This window comes from Petromyzon marinus, chromosome 17, assembly GCF_048934315.1.
Source record: "Petromyzon marinus isolate PM22_M1 ecotype Great Lakes invasive population chromosome 17, UKy_Petmar_22M1.pri1.0, whole genome shotgun sequence".
NCBI lineage: Eukaryota > Metazoa > Chordata > Hyperoartia > Petromyzontiformes > Petromyzontidae > Petromyzon > Petromyzon marinus.
The window spans coordinates 20,813,467-20,834,289 of NC_133683.1; the positions used below are offsets into that span (position 1 = coordinate 20,813,467).

Genomic DNA, 20,823 nt, shown 5'->3' on the forward strand with positions numbered 1-20,823 from the left:
ACGAAGCACGTGACAGCTCATGGACAAATGTTCACACGAAGCACGTGACAGCTCATGGACAACAGTCACACGACGCACGTGACCGCTCATGGACAAACGTTCACACGAAGCACGTGACAGCTCATGGACAACAGTCACACGAAGCACGTGACCGCTCTTGGACAAATGTTCACACGAAGCACGTGACCGCTCATGGACAACGTTCACACGAAGCACGTGACAGTTCATGGACAACGTTCACACGATGCACGTGACAGCTCATGGACAACAGTCACACGAAGCACGTGACCGCTCATGGGCAAACGTTCACACGAAGCACGTGACCGCTCATGGACAAACGTTCACACGAAGCACGTGACCGCTCATGGACAAACGTTCACGAAGCACGTGACCGCTCATGGACAACGTTCACACGAAGCACGTGACCGCTCATGGACAAACGTTCACGAAGCACGTGACCGCTCATGGACAAACGTTCACACGAAGCACGTGACCGCTCATGGACAAACGTTCACGAAGCACGTGACAGCTCATGGACAACGTTCACACGAAGCACGTGACAGCTCATGGACAACGTTCACACGAAGCAAGTGACAGCTCATGGACAACAGTCACACGACGCACGTGACAGCTCATGGACAAGCGTTCACACGAAGCACGTGACCGCTCATGGACAAATGTTCACACGAATCACGTGACAGCTCATGGACAACAGTCACACGAAGCACGTGACCGCTCATGGACAAACGGTCACACGAAGCACGTGACCGCTCATGGACAAATGTTCACACGAAGCACGTGACAGCTCATGGACAACGTTCACATGAAGCACGTGACCGCTCATGGACAATGTTCACACGAAGCACGTGACAGCTCACGGACAACGTTCACACGAAGCACGTGACCGCTCACGGACAACGTTCACACGAAGCACGTGACTGCTCATGGACAACGTTCACACGAAGCACGTGACAGCTCATGGACAACGTTCACACGAAGCACATGACAGCTCATGGACAAACGTTCACACGAAGCACGTGACCGCTCATGGACAAACTTTCACACGAAGCACGTGACAGCTCATGGACAACGTTCACACGAAGCACGTGACAGCTCATGGACAACGTTCACACGAAGCACGTGACCGCTCATGGACAAACGTTCACACGAAGCACGTGACAGCTCATGGACAACAGACACACGAAGCACGTGACAGCTCATGGACAACGTTCACACGAAGCACGTGACAGCTCATGGACAACAGTCACACGAAGCACGTGACCGCTCATGGACAAGCGGTCACACGAAGCACGTGACCGCTCATGGACAACGTTCACACGAAGCACGTGACAGCTCATGGACAAATGTTCACACGAAGCACGTGACAGCTCATGGACAACAGTCACACGACGCACGTGACCGCTCATGGACAAACGTTCACACGAAGCACGTGACAGCTCATGGACAACAGTCACACGAAGCACGTGACCGCTCTTGGACAAATGTTCACACGAAGCACGTGACCGCTCATGGACAACGTTCACACGAAGCACGTGACAGTTCATGGACAACGTTCACACGATGCACGTGACAGCTCATGGACAACAGTCACACGAAGCACGTGACCGCTCATGGGCAAACGTTCACACGAAGCACGTGACCGCTCATGGACAAACGTTCACACGAAGCACGTGACCGCTCATGGACAAACGTTCACGAAGCACGTGACCGCTCATGGACAACGTTCACACGAAGCACGTGACCGCTCATGGACAAACGTTCACGAAGCACGTGACCGCTCATGGACAAACGTTCACACGAAGCACGTGACCGCTCATGGACAAACGTTCACGAAGCACGTGACAGCTCATGGACAACGTTCACACGAAGCACGTGACCGCTCATGGACAAATGTTCACACGAAGCACGTGACAGTTCATGGACAAACGTTCACACGAAGCACGTGACAGCTCATGGACAAACGTTCCCACGAAGCACGTGACCGCTCACGGGCAAACGTTCACACGAAGCACGTGACAGCTCATGGACAAATGTTCACACGAAGCACGTGACCGCTCATGGACAAACGGTCACACGAAGCACGTGACCGCTCATGGACAAATGTTCACACGAAGCACGTGACAGCTCATGGACAACGTTCACACGAAGCACGTGACCGCTCATGGACAATGTTCACACGAAGCACGTGACAGCTCATGGACAACGTTCACACGAAGCACGTGACAGCTCATGGACAACGTTCACACGAAGCAAGTGACAGCTCATGGACAACAGTCACACGACGCACGTGACAGCTCATGGACAAGCGTTCACACGAAGCACGTGACCGCTCATGGACAAATGTTCACACGAAGCACGTGACAGCTCATGGACAACAGTCACACGAAGCACGTGACCGCTCATGGACAAACGTCACACGAAGCACGTGACCGCTCATGGACAAATGTTCACACGAAGCACGTGACAGCTCATGGACAACGTTCACACGAAGCACGTGACCGCTCATGGACAATGTTCACACGAAGCACGTGACAGCTCACGGACAACGTTCACACGAAGCACGTGACCGCTCCCGGACAACGTTCACACGAAGCACGTGACTGCTCATGGACAACGTTCACACGAAGCACGTGACAGCTCATGGACAACGTTCACACGAAGCACATGACAGCTCATGGACAAACGTTCACACGAAGCACGTGACAGCTCATGGACAAACGTTCACACGAAGCACGTGACAGCTCATGGACAAACGTTCCCACGAAGCACGTGACCGCTCACGGGCAAACGTTCACACGAAGCACGTGACAGCTCATGGACAAATGTTCACACGAAGCACGTGACCGCTCATGGACAAACGTTCACACGAAGCACGTGACAGCTCATGGACAACGTTCACACGAAGCACGTGACAGCTCATGGACAACGTTCACACGAAGCACGTGACAGCTCATGGACAACAGTCACACGAAGCACGTGACCGCTCATGGACAAATGGTCACACGAAGCACGTGACCGCTCATGGACAAATGTTCACACGAAGCACGTGACAGCTCATGGACAAATGTTCACACGAAGCACGTGACAGCTCATGGACAACGTTCACACGAAGCACGTGACCGCTCATGGACAATGTTCACACGAAGCACGTGACAGCTCATGGACAACGTTCACACGAAGCACGTGACCGCTCATGGACAACGTTCACACGAAGCACGTGACAGCTCATGGACAAACGTTCACACGAAGCACGTGACCGCTCATGGACAACGTTCACACGAAGCACGTGACAGCTCATGGACAACGTTCACACGAAGCACGTGACAGTTCATGGACAATGTTCACACGAAGCACGTGACCGCTCATGGACAAATGTTCACACGAAGCACGTGACAGCTAATGGAAAACGTTCACACGAAACACGTGACAGCTCATGGACAACGTTCACACGAAGCACGTGACAGCTCATGGACAACAGTCACACGAAGCACGTGACCGCTCACGGACAACGTTCACACGAAGCACGTGACAGCTCATGGACAACGTTCACACGAAGCACGTGACAGCTCATGGACAAACGTTCACACGAAGCACGTGACTGCTCATGGACTACGTTCACACGAAGCACGTGACCGCTCATGGACAATGTTCACACGAAGCACGTGACAGCTCACGGACAACGTTCACACGAAGCACGTGACCGCTCACGGACAACGTTCACACGAAGCACGTGACTGCTCATGGACAACGTTCACACGAAGCACGTGACAGCTCATGGACAACGTTCACACGAAGCACATGACAGCTCATGGACAAACGTTCACACGAAGCACGTGACAGCTCATGGACAAACGTTCACACGAAGCACGTGACAGCTCATGGACAAACGTTCCCACGAAGCACGTGACCGCTCACGGGCAAACGTTCACACGAAGCACGTGACAGCTCATGGACAAATGTTCACACGAAGCACGTGACCGCTCATGGACAAACGTTCACACGAAGCACGTGACAGCTCATGGACAACGTTCACACGAAGCACGTGACAGCTCATGGACAACAGTCACACGAAGCACGTGACCGCTCACGGACAACGTTCACACGAAGCACGTGACAGCTCATGGACAACGTTCACACGAAGCACGTGACAGCTCATGGACAAACGTTCACACGAAGCACGTGACTGCTCATGGACAACGTTCACACGAAGCACGTGACCGCTCACGGACAACGTTCACACGAAGCACGTGACAGCTCATGGACAACGTTCACACGAAGCACGTGACAGCTCATGGACAATGTTCACACGAAGCACGTGACAGCTCATGGACAAACGTTCACACGAAGCACGTGTCGCGTTAAACAAATGTTCACAAGTGGCGCGTACTCTTATATTTTTGACAAGGACCATGTGACGCATTCAGCATAAGAACCCACAGCGATGCGGGCCGCTCACTAACAAAAACACATACACGTTAACGCGACGCATGTGGATCACGCGACGCTACGCAGTTCATGAACAGCATATTAACACACACACACAAAACGTTCATACCCAAACGAAGCCACGCGGAACGTGACGCGAACACGCCTCGTGTTCATTAACATGACCCACGTGACGCGGTTCATGTAAATAACACTCGCAAACTCCAAACAAAAAAATGTTCACTTGGTTCACGCGAGGAACGGATCACGTGGTTCACACGAGGGAATGCGACGCAGGCAGCAGCGCGGGTTCATTGACCCAGAGAGGGCAGGTCCGTCGCGAGGTGGGATGGGGGGTGGCGTGGTCTTGTCGTGTCCACAACGCAATTCCGAGAAAAGTTCCAAGCGGAGCAATGCGGAATAGGACGCCCTCTGCGCGTTTATACTTTCAGGTGCGCTCCCCTATTGTTGTAACAAACGCTTCGACAGCGAGTGTGCCATTATATAACCGGGCGATTATGCAAGGGGGGGGGGCGGCTGGCGAGATAGAGACTAGCTTTGCTAGACAATTCCCAGAGTCATCTGGATGTCGTATCACCGGTCAATGTTACTAGAAGACAAAGATCCCCTGTACACGTGTAGCCTTAACAGACGTCTGGGGCAAGTGTTGTTAGCGAGCACCGATGAAGGCCGGTAGGGCACACGAAGGGGTGGGTGGCAAGCACCTCGCCCGGACGCCTTTGTATCCCTAGTAACGATGTTTAATCACCGCGCCAGATACTCATTTTAGGCTGAGTCAACCTAGGAGAGGCCCAACACCGGTTCGGACAATCGTCACTGGTGTTGGCCGCAAATGAGAATCGAACTCGGGTCACCGGGTTCATAGCGCAACGCGCTAACCGCTCGCTACTCTATTTCTCCCCTACATATATACTGTACATTACACACACACAGACAGGTACACATACGTAAGGATGTGCGGTTTTGCGTAAACTTCAAGCGCAACATTTGATGGTCAACAGTAACGTTACGAGTCGCTTAATATCCGAAAGAGTATGACCTATAGCACCGCACGTGACTGCCGTTTGTATATGATGAACACCGCACCTTGTGAGAGAGATTCAGCCCTACAAGGCAATGTTGTGCACCTAGGCGACACAGAAATGTCACGGCTGAGATGGGGTTTCCCCTCGTTTAAAAAGCTGAGGTCAGTGATGACAAGTCCATATTACTATCGCGGGGCCGAGTCCATCCCACAGGATAGCCACTGCTGACCTTCCTACGAAGTGGTACTCAACAAACACTGAACTAACTGGGAGCCACGAGTCCAAGTGATCGCCAATTCTGACACAACCAATATTTTTCGAACCAGGTAAGAACCCATCGAGACTGGGCGTTTTTCCTCTTTGATGGGAAACTCGGGATAACAATTGACGCAACAGGACACATGGTGTGGTGGAAATACACGAGCCAGAACTGTTTAAAGATTCAGTGTCAAAATAATTTCTCAATTTGCGAGCAGGAATCTAGTCCACCATCTACAAAAAAACAGATCTTAAGCACTTTGAACTCGTTCTCTCTCTCTCTCTCTGACGCTATCATCACCCAGTATACGTACACGTGTTTAAAACATCGTTAGGTAATACGCGTCGAACAAGGACGTACCCTAATATTGTAAACACTCGAGAAGAAATAGCGATAAGGTTACACTGCACGTGTTGTTGAATGCTCCCTTCGACAGCTCAGGACGATGGCGCGAACAACTTTAAACTTAATAATAGGGTTCATCTTCTTGGTTCTTTCGGTAAAGTCACGTAGAATGGAAAGAAAATTATAAAAATAAAACGTAATAAAAATTAAAATTCTCTCCCCTTTTTTCTGGCAACAAAACTGAAACTTTTTTTACAAGGATTCATGTCTGCATTAACCACAATACCTGCAGTCAAAATGCAAAGAAAAAAACATACTATGATAATATATGCATTGTCCTTGAAACTGGTCCACACCAAGGGACGGCTTTCTTCAAACGGGAACAGTTAAACACACGTGGAACACGGCGATACGGACCTGAATTCGGCACACAGACACACAAAAACACAAAGACGCCGGGTCAAACCACACAAAGGCGAAGATCCCCCGGATAGCCTTGGGGCAAGTGCTGTTAGCGAGCAGCACCTATGAAGGCCGGAGAGGCGCACGAGGGGCTCCCGGCCGCCTGTCTCACCAATGTTGATGTTTACACATCGCAGCGAGTACTCATTTGAGGCCCAATCCACCTAGGGGTGGCCCAGGACTGGTTCAGATTGTCGCGGCTGGTATTTGTTTTGGTCGTGAGCGGGAAACGAACCCGTGTCACCGGGTTTTTGCTCAGTGCGCTAGTCACGAACACCACCGCTCCCACAAACCACAATAGACACACGCGCGGAGTGGCATAGACCCCCACCCACCCACCTCCCCCCAACTGTTAAGAAGTTGCGACGTTTAACAATATCGGGCACGGGATGTCCCATTATTGTGCATTCTTCTGAACTTGAGTTACCTGCCCAGGTACGTGGGGGGGGGAGGGCACGCGGGTGGGAGGGGAGAGTTGTGGGTCGGTGGGTGGGGGTCGAGAGGAGGCGCTACGATGTTGGAAGTCAGAAGGCGATTGGCTGGTGGCGTGTTGTTGTTGTTGGTGGTGGTGGTGGGGGGTGGTGGTGGTGGGGGGTGGTGGTGGTGGGAGCTGCGTGGGAGACGTCAACATCGTCGCGGACGCCGGGACAACCACAGCGAGGAGAGAGAGGAGCGAAGCGGCGCGTCGTGTGGCTGACAGCTCACGGTCTCGTCCAGCACCCACGAGTTCGGGGGTAAGTGACCGGCGCCTCCTCCACCACCACCACCACCTCCATCCCTACCCCTCTCACGCCGCCGCCTCTTTCCGCGTCTCTCCCTCCCCATCGCCTCTCCCCCCCACCCTCCACCACCACCACCGCCGCCGCCGCTCCATCCGCGATCAAAACTACAAAGAGCGGCGTCTGTCCAGCGCAGCGCCTCAGTGACGCGGGTGGCCATGGAGTAGGCGGCAGAGTCGAGGTCTTCGCCAGCTGCGGACGTCAAAGAGCGTTCACCTCTGGCGGCGGTGTCGGCGGTGGTGTCGCCTGCCTGCAAGCCGCGGTCGCCTTACCACCCCGTCCACCACTACCAACACCCTTTCAAGAGCCCGTGGAAGAGCGTAATCGCCCGAAACGTCGGCTTTTAACCGCGTTGTCGCTACGTGTGCCGGCGCTTCGCGGCCACAACTCGCAAGCGCGGAGAGCAACGCGGGGCTTCTCTGCGCGGGGTTTAAGAGGGGACAGGGCAGTGCTGCTGTACCCATCTCCCCTACAACTTCTGGTATGTCTGTGTGTGTGTCTGTCTGTGTGTCTGTCTGTGTGTGTCTGTGTGTGTGTCTGTGTGTGTGTCTGTGTGTGTGGTGGGACAGGGCAGTGCTGCTGTACCCATCTCCCCTACAACTTCTGGTATGTGTGTGTGTCTGTGTGTGTGTCTGTATGTCGACTCAGCCTCAAATGAGTACCTGGTGCGGTGTGTAAACATTGCCACTAGGGAGACAAAGGCGGTCGGGCGTGGTGCTGGCCACCCACCCCCTCGTGTACCGTTCCGGCCTTCATAGGTGCTCGCTAACAGCACTTGCCCCTACAGTCTGTTAAGGCTATATGGGGGATCTTTGTCTTTTGATCTTTGTGTCTGTATGTGTGTGTGGTGGGTATGTGTGTGTGTCTGTATGTGTGTGTGTGGTGGACGGGTGCGAGGGGCTGGTAACCCCTCCACCTTCAATTAATTACCACGAAACTACGAATTAAACTGAAATATGTAACAACTAAGCTTGTTGGCCTCAGGGTGCACATAGCCTGGCACAAGCGTCGTGGTGACGTCACCGCCACTTAGTGGCGAATGGCGGTTGTTGTTGTTGTTGTGTGTGGTGGGTATGTGTGTGTCTGTGTGTGTCTGTAGGTGGTGGGTATGTGTGTGTGTCTGTGTGTGTGGTGGGTATGTGTGTGTGTCTGTGTGTGTGGTGGGTATGTGTGTGGGGGGTATGTGTGTGTGTCTGTGTGTGTGGTATGTGTGTGTGGTGTGTGTGGTATGTGTGTGTGGTGTGTGTGTGGTGGGTATGTGTGTGGGGGGTATGTGTGTGTGGTATGTGTGTGTGGTGTGTGTGTGGTATGTGTGTGTGGGGGGTATGTGTGTGTGGTGTGTGTGTGGGGGGGGGTATGTGTGTGTGTGGTATGTGTGTGTCTGTGTGTGTCTGTGTGTGTGGTGGGTATGTATGTGTGTCTGTGTGTGTGGTATGTGTGTATGGTGTGTGTGTGGGGGTATGTGTGTGTGTGTGGGGGGGTATGTGTGTGTGGTGTGTGTGTGGGGTATTTATTTACACCCCAGAGCGCGCGGTTGTTCTTGAGACGAGCGAAGCGCTGTTCGGGAAGCCGGCGACCTGGGATCGCATCAGTCGCACGCATTTGGCGTCAGCGTGTCCCTGGCGCTCCCCCCCGAGGTCGACTTGAATGAGGCTTCCCGGGTGTGTGTGTGTGTGGGGTGTGTGTGTGGTGTGTGTGTGGGGTGTGTGTGTATGTTTGTGTGTGTCTGTGTGTGCGTCTGTGTGTGTGTCTGTGTGTGCCTTTGTGTGTCTGTGTGTGTGCCTGTGTGTGTCTGTGTATGTGCCTGTGTGTGTGCCTGTGTGTGTCTGTGTGTGCCTGTGTGTCTATGTGTGGGTCTGTGTGTGCCTGTGTGTCTGTGTAGCGGTTAGCGCGCTGCGCTATGAACCTGGCGACCCGGGTTCGATTCCCGCTCACGGCCAACACCAGTGACGATTATCTGAACCGGTCCCGGGCCTCCCCTAGGTCGACTCAGCCTCAAATGAGTACCTGGTGCGGTGTGTAAACATTGCCACTAGGGAGACAAAGGCGGTCGGGCGTGGTGCTGGATACCCACGTGTACCGTTCCGGCCTTCATAGGTGCTCGCTAACAGCACTTGCCCCTACAGTCTGTTAAGGCTATACGGGGGATCTTTGTCTTTGTGTGTCTGTGTGTCTGTGTGTGCCTGTGTGTGTGTCTGTGTGTGCCTGTGTGTGTGTCTGTGTGTGCCTGTGTGTGTCTGTGTGTGCCTGTGTGTGTGTCGCTGGCTCTGCGCAGTTGTTATCGGGCATGTGTGGTGGTTATTACAGCACTCACAATGCTTGTGACGTTTAGTTTCGTCATCAGCAGCAGCCATGGTCAATCCACTGCTGGATGAAGGCCTCCACGGCCTGCGCCAATGGTCCATGTTTTGCAAGAGTAGAAGTTTAGTTTCAGAATTCTCTGAAGCGTTCCCGACAGACATGTGGGTGGATGGAGGTGGGGGCTTTTCAGTCGATGCCCATCGGAGCCGGCGTGCTGAGTAACCGACTTGTGCACGGTGGCGCGCCGCCGTTTTGCTGTTGACAAAGTTCGTGGTGGTTTAAAAAACAACACTAAACAAAGAAGACCAGCGTTCCCATGCGGTTATACAATAGACGCGACAAGGATGAGTATGTGGGTCTCGCTGATAGATATTCACGGGCGGCTGCGCGGTTAGCGAACACTGAGCCATACACCCGGCGAACCAGAGTTCGATTCCCGGCCACGGCTAACACCAGTGGCAAAAAGCATTTTAACCGGTCCTGGAGAAGAACCATTTTCACCCAAACCGCATTGGCTACAGTGGTGAAGTATGGCCAACTCGCCCCACTCCCATCCTCGTCTCCACAGGCCCAGGGCAGGCACGGCATGGTTTCGTCTTTCATCCGGCATCGTTTGACATTTGCCCAGGATGGATGTGCAATGTGCGCACCTCCGATTAGCGCGGTGGCTACGGCATGGTGCGCGCGAAAGACGTTGAACGCGTAACGAACGAAACGGGTTCGCTCTCATTCAGCGCCCATCACGCGCACCTTTGACGCACACTGACGCGATGCTGCTGCTGCTGCGGCGGCCAGATAACGGCGAGCGATCTCGCAAACACGTGGTGGACCCCTTTCACCTCTGTGTTAGCATTCCCCGTAGCTGCCGACACGAATTTCTCACCGATAACGCCACCTTTCTGGCGGGGTGCGGCGTTGTGGTTTGCGCACCGCATCATGAACTCGGCCACACATAACCCAAGTTCGATTCCAGGCCACGGCTAACAATCAGCGGGCGAGCGGGTAATCGTGAACCAGCCCCCCCCCCCACTCCCTTTCACCGATACGCACCGACCGGCGTGGTGAAGTATGGTCAAACAATTCCCTAAGTCCGACACGGCGTGGGGGAGGCTTTCGTGCGGCAGTACATTGATGGGGAGCACGGCACGACGGTTCCGCCCTTGTTATGAAGGTGCAGCGGCACGACAGCACAGCGATGATTCGTTCTCGCTCTGGGGTAACGTCAGCGCATGACTCAACTACGACAGGATGCAGATTTCAGTCTCTGCGTCAATGGTACCGCATCGCATCTATAAACCCTGCACAGTGAAGGCGCTTGCTGTAAATCGCTTCGCGGTGACGTTGGGAGATTCTGTGTTTCCATAGCCATTACAATGGGCAGCATACTTAAACATGTGCGTATATATGCAACCATATAACGCCTCGGCCGGTCAACAGCAAGTCCCGCCGACCGCACCTCAGCCATGCTTATTGAAGATATCGCAACTCAGCCATGCTTATTGAAGATACCGAAACTCAGCCATGCTTATTGAAGATACCGCAACTCAGCCATGCTCATTGAAGATGCGAGTCCAGAGTCAACAAGAGTGGCTCCGCAGTTCGCCACGTGCGCACACACACACACACACACGGAGGGCGGCGGTGTTCCCGAGTGGCTGACTCCTCCTCCTCCATCCTCCCGAGTCCAATGAGCCTCGGCCGTTTACAGTCGAGGACTCTCCTCGCTCGCCTCGCCGCATTTTCAATCGCACCCCAAGCGCCTCCCCCTCCGCCAAATGCCCGAGTATCTCGACTCTTCGAATGATCCGGCACGAGATCGCCGAGTTTTATTGACGTACTGTGGCATTCTCCGAGTGTACATACAGGTGGCGGCCCGCGCGCGATGCTACATTGTGCCCCTCTCGCTGTTGTTCCAGTCACCGATCACGTCTCTTGAGTGTCGGGAGGACGCGAATCCGGGTCAAATAATCGTCGTCAGCGTCGTCGTCGTCATCCTAATCAAGTGTGTGGCAGAGGACACGCAGCGCACCGAGCACGCCGGCCCTAATGACAGGTGAGTCACGATGCACTGGGTCAGGTCTTGGGCGTCTCGGCTTTCATTGCATTCTGCGCCGAGTCAGCGGCTCGTGACTCGCCTTGAGTCACGCGTGCCCAGCGCTCCCCACCCTCCCCGACTCCGTGTTTCACAATTCTATGGAAGGGCCTATTTCGTAGACGCGCGCACTGCCTATATAGTACGTCTATGCATATCGCACATCTTTCTCTGTATATAATATGTGCGTACATGATGTGTACCGGTGGCACTCACTAACGCGTCCCGAGAGGAGCCCTTCCACCAAATGAGACGGAGCGATGAAATCTGCCGATTTGCGTGCAGGCGCGAGCTTGATCGTGAACATCGAACTATTGTGAGAGGTCGTAACGGGTTGGTGATGTATCCACATCCAGCGGTCATCTGATGATAGCGGACGGGGGATGAATGTGTCTAAACTCGCGCGCGAGGACACCCACGGGCAGACGTATAGAACGCTGGAGCGAGTCACCTACTCAAGCCGGGAGAGCACACCAAGTGGCGTTGTGGCCTGAAACCAGGCTCGACTGCCTTTGTCTCCCGAGTGTTCGATTTGTGTACCGCACCAGATATAGGCAACTCGTTTCTAAGTGCCGAGTTTACCTAGGGGGAAGCCCAGAGCAGGTTTATTATGATACCACTTGCCACACTGACGCTAGTTAATGCGTGATCGACGGATTCGTTATCGCAAGAGCGAAGCGAACCAGCCAGCGCGCGCGAACCACCGCTCACGTCTCTACAACAGGAAAGTCCCCGTGTGTGGTAGCCCAGCCAAACTGCGTCCACACACACGTGAATATACCGCGCGCACACAATACACGCAAGCACATATGTATATATACAAAGTGCGCACGCGTACATACACACGCGCACACACACACACACACGCGGGAGATGCGCACCACTCACTTGCGCGTGGTCGGTGGGCGCTTTCAGTCCGGCGAGCACGTTTCATGTCGACACTATAGGCTGCTTAAAAAAAAGTAGTTAATGATAACGAGCCGAAGCGAGGGAGCACAGCACGAACACTCGCAGGTAGTTTGTTAAAGCGCCGCGCAAACACAAAACAGTGTCCCGTGGCAGCGATCGAGGGAGGCTTTTTTAGAAAGTGAACGAACCGTTGCCGCGTTGGCGTGGGGCAGTTACACCACCACCACCGCACGCAGTCTCGCTTGCGCATTCTAGTTTGGGCAAGTCGCGCGTTATCCAGCCGCCTTCAGGATTGCGCTTCCCTTGCGAAAACGCAACTCGCGGAGGCCTTGCGCAAGTGTCGCTGTCTCCGGGTATCGTGCGCAGACGGGGAGGAAGTTCGCAGGGCACTGAAGACAAGGAGACCGGGTGGGCGGCGAGTATCATAACCCCCACTGCACAATGGAACGCGCGCGCATTAAACAATTGACTACCGACAATTACGCACGCACGCACGCGTTCTGAAGCTGTGAAGTGACACGTTCCGAACACGTGTGCGGAGGATGAAGCGGCAGCATTAACACAGCGCGTGTCTGTGTGCGTGTGTATCGACCCGGTCCGATATAATCAATAATCATCACCACCGCGACGCAACATCTACAATTCATCGTCGTCATGAGCACCAAACATCATCAGTGCAGTTTATTTCTTCATATCTGTACCGACTCCTCCACCATCAACCATGAAAATATCGACTCTGAAGTCACGATAAAACGAGTACTCTATCACCACTTTGTGTGTGAGGAGCCATTCTAGTATCTGTACTCTGGACATACTTGCCCGCGAAGTGAGCGTAGAATGACCAACATTGTCTCAGAGGGATGCTGTGCGATTTTAATGTCAGCGTTCACGCTCCAGCACTCATGTGTGTTGGGGGGAGCGGTAGCGTAGCGGTTAGCGCTACGAACTCATTCGATTCGATTCTCACTCACGGCCAACACCAGTGACAATTATCTGAACTGGGCCTCACCTAGGTTGCGTCAGCTTCAAAATAGCACCTGGTTTGGTGTGGAAAATCATCGCCACTGGGGAGACAAAGGCGGTCGGGCGTGGTGCTGGATACCCACGTGTGCCGTGCCGGCCTTCATAGGTGCTCGCTCACAGCACTTGCCCCAACAGTCTGTTAAGGCTAAACGGGTAGCCTGATCACATCGGTGAGTTCACTCAGGTGAGGTGTGACGATTACAAGCTCTGCGTGTTTAGAGCCGCGTTATCGCAAGTTGCGCAAGGGTTATCACGTTGAGTCAGGAGCGGTGACACGAGCATTTGACTAGCACGTAGCACTCATTGCTGCATCGGGGCTTGCATTAAAGAGCATTGTCAAGGCGTAATCGAGGCAGGATTTTACGGCTCATTGCTTTGGTGTGGTGTGAAAGTGCAGATACGTGGGAATGGCGTTCATCACATTTCGTAGAAGTCAATCGCCACACACCGCGCGTGCGTGTGTGTAATAAGGGATTGCCGCCGCCGCGTGAGCGGTGCTGCCATTGCAGTGACGCGGGTTCCCGACAGGTTTTGTCGCAATTGGCAATCCCCAGAAACGCGCGTCGCATTAACATAAACTACTCATGAGCACGCGCTCATTCATGCGAAGAGGTAACCGCGATTATTGAAGTCAGGAACGCACGCGGCCGAGTGGCTATAACAGCGAGGTTATGGCTGAAAATAAAAGAACCCACGCGCGCAGAAACCTCAACAAGACGACTGCGTAAAATGTGTAATCTTTCAGCCACGTTCAATACACTGTTGTACGAAGTTCTCCCAAAGTTGCCGACGCCACCATCGCTCACGATCCTTAAAATGTGAGCGGGTCCACCAAGAGCGACCACACGGATTTCGGCCACCACAATCTCCCCAATTCATTGACCCCCTCCCCCCCCCCCCCTAACATTTCTCTTTAAAATAAACCTTACTTTAAAACTATCCGAACAAGTTTTGCACGATGCCATGGACCCGCGCATGTTCTCGTATAGTCCACGCGTGGCTACAAATCAAGTCTATCCCTCGTCTGTCGTGGAACGGTCATCGGCGATTTAAAAACAAACAAACCGAGCTGGCGTTGCGTGTTGCCTGCCACACGCCGAACGCTTTGCGGCACCGGCCTCTTCTTTCCAGGCTCGATCGGTAATTAACGAGACGCGCCTCCGCCTCGTCCGCCTCTCGGTACAAGTCCGGGCAAGCCCCCAGAACAATGCGAGCACTGTACACTTTGCGAGCCAACATCGGCTTTCTTGCGAGGGGAAAAAACACACACACACGCACGCAAGCAACACGACTTTTCCGATTATAAAACGAACTGCTGTGATACGACGGGCCGTGTTTACTTGTCTACCCGACGCCCCGGTTAGGTGGATGTTACGCGCGCGCACGCACACACACTCGCATTATTAGCAAGGGCGATGGATCATTGTCCATGGTGGTCTCAAGGTGTCTTGTGACCCCCGTTTAATTCTCTAACACTTAATATTTTTAAAGTAATGCTTTAAAAAAAAAAACAACCCATAAATGAATATGCAAAGGATAAAAATTTAAAATGTTTTGGGGTCAATTAATTGGGGGGGGTCACAAAACGTCTGGACCACCCTGTACAATCCTCATAACCAACGTGGAAAAGTAGGCCAAATACCCTGCCCTGTATTGAGGCTCTGGAGTTACATCCTGTCGAGGCCTTTCTGCTTGCAGTGGCGTGAGCAAGCAATTGCAGGGCCGCACCTTTACCAAAATGCTACCAACATCACCCAAAATGTTCGACAGATCTCGGAATCTTAAGCATTTTCACCCAAGCTAGTACTTCGATTGGTGATCAACAGGGCTTGCCAGGTGCTGTAGGTGCGGGGATGGGAGGTGTGGCCAGGAGATGGCAGTGCGAAGCGTCACCCCCCTCGTAAGCGTGGTGGCTTTTCTTCTGGGTTTCTCTCGTACGAAGACAAACGAGTGGCATTCATTCGTCGAGACGTCCCAACGTTGCGGGGCCCTCGTGACGACGAGTCTTGTATAGGGCGCGGCGAGGCTTCATAGTTTATACAATGGATAAACAATTGTCACGGCTATTGCCATTACAGTACAACCGTTACATTGAAATACGGTAAATGAAGGGACACCCGTTTTGCGCCGTTGCACACGCGGGTTACGTTGGGAGCGCGCGGCGGCCCTGACTGGCAGTGTTGTTTTTGTGGGTTAACATTTAACTTTGTGGTCGGCGAGGTGGAGTGGAGGGGAGGGTGAACTTGTCACCGACACCTGCCCGGCTGCCTCGTGTGAAACAAGGCCGCTTGCTGCTGCTGCCAGATCCGGGTAACACAGATGATAGCGCAGTTGACTTGTGTCGGATTCAGTCGGTTAATCGCAGCCCCTCGAAGGCCGACGAGACATGCAGACATGACAGAGCGTGTGGATTGTAGAGCCCGTCGTTCCGAAAACATTTTTGAATGGTCTCCCACACGCCGAATCGTCCAATGGGAGGTTGTTTCGACCACACTTCACCACGCCGTTTGGCTGCGGATTGTAGAAAGGAGTAATTAAACTCAGTGTAGCTGTTGTTTTATCCTGAACTTCTTTCGCACCGTACGTAGCCAACCGTGCCAAATTGAGGTTCGAGGTTAACACTAACTCTAACCACTGTCCACCTCTCCACCCCAAACCTAACAATAACACGTGCCCTATAGAATTGATTAAATGGTTATTAAAAATGCAGGCGTATGCAACATTTGGGCGGGGAGTTCATCACGTCACGGCGAAGTGCGTGTCACGTCGACTTTTTGTCATGTAGTCCATCGCATTTTTAATGAGGGCACCGTACACAATGCAGCTCAACCTTCTCGCGCTCTGTTCAACTTGGGCGTGCACTGCAGTCATTTAATGCCTGCGGATTTCTCAGCGTTCTGCTCGACAGAGCTGCGAAAACAAGTTTGAGTGTTCGATCCCGAAAACGCATAACTGGATTCATCCATCCGTTCAAAACACTATTTTCTTTCTTGTTGTCGTTGTTGATAAACGTAACGTCTTAACATATCACAGGTCACACAAAAATTGCACCCATTTGTCAAACGCGGGACATTAAAAATGCGGATTGAATGTATCTACGCAGAGTGATATCCCCACGAAAATGTGGGGTTCCTCCCCACAATTCGAAACACTTGTAAGAGTGGATGTTTCCTAGAGACATGACACTGGTGAGACTTTCCCGGGTGAAATAAAGGACATTTTTGCGTCTGACAATATCAGTCACATTTGTGCATTTTGTTGAATTCAGTGGGGGGCCTTGTATAGCATATATATATAAAACCCCACACCATACAAAAGTCAAAGACACACACACACAAACACGCGAGAGCCCAGGCTGGGTGCACGAGATGAGATTGTCTCTGCTTCCCAGCCTGTGTTCTCCGCGGTTTTGGGTGGGAGTGTTGGTATTTGACGCGTTTAATGATTTGGTCGCAGTCGTGCGCTCTCGGCTGCTAGATTTCATCAGCCACCTGCTCCGTGCTGCCAAACTCGAACCGCTTCCGTCTCGTGTAGCTCTGGGAACGGCTAACAATTCCAGTGTTTGTAAACAAGCGTTCGTTCCGCCACCCCCCACTCCACCACCACCGCCGCCACCACCGCCACCAAAACCCAGTCCAACCAGGCCGTTCCACTGTGCCCAACTTACTACTCCGGCCAAAACCTCACCCCGGGAAGGAGAGACCCCCCCTGCTGCCCCCATACCACCAACTCCCTTCGAGCCCCAGGCCCACCCTCCCCAACACGAACTTTACACAGAGGTCTGGCTGCTGGCCAGTGTATAACGTCCCTTCAACAGCATTGCCCCAGACCACATCGGCTAACGTGCAGAGACGAGGATTGTTTTCACAACAGGCTACCGCTGCGTGTACGCGCGACGCGAAACACTCGCGCATGCAGCATGCCGATGCATTCAAAATAACATCTTGCATTTGTCCAGCTGTGTAAAACAAAATGCCTGCTTTAAATGTTGACATTAAAACGCATTCTTACAAAATAATAAGCATACCCTTGTGGGTTTCGGGTTTGGCAGGCTACCAGAGTGGAGAGGGACGTTCTCAAAAGGTTAGGATGACCTCGCTTCTAGTTATAAGCGTGTGCAGCTGGGATCGTGCCATTACTTTACGGAGTGTTTATATTTATTAAAATAAGGATGATGGCTTTATTTTAGTTTGTTCTCGACCTATATTGTTATTTCCGCAGGGCTTGAGCAGATCAAATGCAGATAAATTGCCACAGCTTAAATTGAAACGAATCAAATAAATTACTGCCTTAATTGGCTGGCTCATGCTGGAAAGTTCTCTCAAATTGTACCACCGTACAACGCATGCACTTCTCCAAACCCAGGAACACAGTGTGCCACCACAATCGCTCTGTGATCTCGGTGAACAATCCTGTTTGATAAGTTATGTGAAACGATGTCAGATTAAAAGGTTCCCCCCCCCCACTGGTCTTAACCTCCCCCTTCCCCATTATGTAACCACAGGACCCCCAAGGGACGCCCCCTGGTTAAGTGGGTTGTTGCTGATCAACACAATCGTAGATTTAACAAAAAAAAGGGGTCCAATACAGCCCAAGGGCTTCCCCCCCCCCCCCCCACACTTGCTTCGGTTGTTGCCGGCCTGCAAGTAAAAAAACCACACCAATAAGCTGATTTGTGTTGTCTTTAAAGAATTACCCCGAGGTTTCGAACAAAACACAAAAAGGCACTGCGTTTACACATTGTGACATTTTAAAAAAAAAAACATCAGCAGTTCCTGAAGAACTGCAATGTGGTCATCTTGACCTAGGTCACCATCAAAATAAATGTAAGGAAATGTGACTACCTGAAAGGTGGCACTAAGACAACTGTAGACTCGATTCAACCTTATTAGGATTCATCAGTAGTCACCAATGCTCAGGGTTGGGCATTGGTGAATATAGTTTTCTAGCATCTTCTTAGAAGCCCACAATTAAGCACGTTGCACATAGCGTGCAGCGACATTTACCCCACGTGGCATGTCAACCTGTAACACAATTATGTGCGTAGCTTGACACTCAAGTTCGCCTTTTATTATCCTGGTGGATTACATTGGTTGTCAGTATCGATGCACGAGGCCCATGTGGGGAACCTTAATCATGCACAATGCCAACACACCTGGGGTTGCACAAAAAAAGTGGCGCTAAGCAGTTCTTAGACAATTCCACACCAAAGTAGAACACTTCAATGGATCCCGCTTAGATGAACGGATCATATTAAACCCTTGCAGATTTGTAATGTAATTAGCTGACGAATTTGCAGGTAGGGGTACACGTTGAAGACGTGATCTTAACCAGTATCTGTAAAGCTGTTATATAGATATGCACTATCTAGGCTGTGTATTTGTACATGGTTTACAGCTTGATAAATAACTTTTTTAAAACGATGGGCTTTCACGCAGGCATGGGTCTTTAAGTGATACCACCGCTTTAACCATCACAAGTGATACGATGGAATGACTGGTCTTAACTTTAAAATATATTTAAAAGCTATAATGGCATGTCAGACAACCTGTAACACACAACGTAAGTACGTATCTACAAAGACTTTGTATTTTGGGTTTCTGTGTCACTGTATACATTGTTACGTCACTATTCGTCAAACATGACAAAACAAGTTTTCATGGACATTTTATAACATTGTAAGTGGTTCCTGTGTGTATCGTGGTTATCGCACCCCGCTATGAACTTGCTGACCTAAGTTATATTCGTAATTATGGCTAACATCAGTAGCAAATCATGTGAACTGATCCAGGGCCTGAACTGTAATCCTTTTCACTAACGCACCAACAAGTGCGGTAGTGCAGTCAAACAAAACCCCTTGACTGACAATGTGGAAGGCCTACATCTAGTAGCGGTTGATAAAAGGGCTGTTACGCTACACTTCATACAGTGATCTAAAACACTGTGCATCCAATGTTGCTTTGGCACAACTACATGCATCCTAGTGTCCCAATGCCATAGTGGTGTTCTTCATTGCAAGGCCTAGGGGCCACTGGCAGCCAAAGGCAGCCCCTTATGTGGCCTCCGATAGTACACAAATGTGAAAACGCCCCATCATGTTGTCAAACACAACGGTTTCAAATGTGTGGCAGCTCTCACACTGATGTCTTATCGTTGAAAGTGCCCCCACCTCTGAAAATTCGTTAAGAACACTGCCATAGTGCAAAACCGAGTCTGCTGAAACAGAGTTTCAACGAAGACGAATCTGGCGAAACCAAGTTGGGGAATAACAAGCTCTTATAGCTTTGCTGATCCGTCACTTTTCCAGGGACACTCACACCGAGGTTGCGGCAATCTTCGGCAGGTCCAGGGCGGGAGGCGGCGGCGGTGGCGGCGGCGGAGGCAGAGCGGCAGGGCGGCGCGGTGGCGTGCCACTGGCCCGAGCCCGAGATTCAGCCTCGCGAGCGCTCGCAATCGGACGCCTCCATGCTGGTGGGCCGCGAGCTACGCAGGCTTAGCGACCAGTTCCACGTCGAGCACCAAGCTCAGGTGAAACCCGACTTCTCTGGCTGCGCTCGTGTTGTTCCTCTTTGGGTTGTTGCCGTGACGAGTGCAGCTACTGCTGTCAAAAACGTCTATCGTGAGCAACTGTCGACGTCGTGCGAATGTAAAGGGCACCATAATGCTGTGCACTTACGTAAAGCAAATGGCTTATTATTAAACTGGCGAGTTTTATTGTCTAAATATTGTAAATGAAACCGCATCAAGAAAATGCAAGAACATATCAGCATTATGAGATCCTAGGGAAGAGGGATTTGTTTTTAAGAACAGGTAACTTAGTATACAGAGGAAAGATGACTTGTATTGACTAACACATTTGGATATAAATGGAAATGGTCACTTGCAGATGACAAGGTCTTAATCCTGTACATGAAGAAGCTGTGGGTTGTTAAAGAGTATTGGTACAGAAATCAACTTTTCAGTGATATTCACTATCAATTACTTCACCTGGCCCATTCTGAATGCTTGTAAGGATAAGACTCCTCTCGTCCAAAGTTCTGCAAGCAAATGCATAGATGACTATCTTCTGATGTGCATCAGATGGCATACAGCAGTGGCATATCCACTCTTAGGAGGCTATAAGCACAAAAATAATAGCACTCTATCAAGCTAAACTAAAAA

General features: G+C 51.8%; 1 long non-coding RNA gene across 10 annotated transcripts in view; it reads right to left on the reverse strand.

Annotated features, from left to right (window-relative positions):
- The window catches only part of LOC116943186 (uncharacterized), a 114,917-nt gene extending 100,384 nt beyond the window's left edge, over window positions 1-14,533 (reverse strand). For all 10 annotated transcript variants that reach the window (XR_012941858.1, XR_004402887.2, XR_004402888.2 and 7 more), the window contains exon 1: window positions 12,619-14,533. This is a non-coding gene — a long non-coding RNA (uncharacterized LOC116943186). The remainder of the gene's footprint in view (window positions 1-12,618) is intronic.
- Between the last annotated feature and the right edge of the window lie 6,290 nt (window positions 14,534-20,823).